Genomic DNA, 314 nt, shown 5'->3' with positions numbered 1-314 from the left:
TTACATGTATACTCAAAATACGCCAGGGGCATTAAAAACTACAGACATGTTTGTTGGGGGCTCGTTCATCACACACATAAAATATTAGTCAAGTAAACTCTTTCATGAAGTTCAAAATGCAGCAGCTTTAGGCACTTGCTGATCAAAATCATAAGTACCAACACAAATTAAACGAACATATTGCTGCGATATGGTAGTTTATCAAGTTAATGGTGTAGTGGAAAGTCAACGAAGTTTTTCTCTCCGTAGAGTCTCGAAACAGAACAACAGAAACTCTGTTGTGATTTCGTTTTTGCTTCTATTTTTCTCGGAAC

The sequence above is a fragment of the Styela clava genome, chromosome 9, assembly GCF_964204865.1.
Source record: "Styela clava chromosome 9, kaStyClav1.hap1.2, whole genome shotgun sequence".
In the NCBI taxonomy this organism is placed as follows: Eukaryota; Metazoa; Chordata; class Ascidiacea; order Stolidobranchia; family Styelidae; genus Styela; species Styela clava.
The sequence above is the reverse complement of the archived record's forward strand: the minus strand, read 5'-3'. Positions refer to the sequence as shown.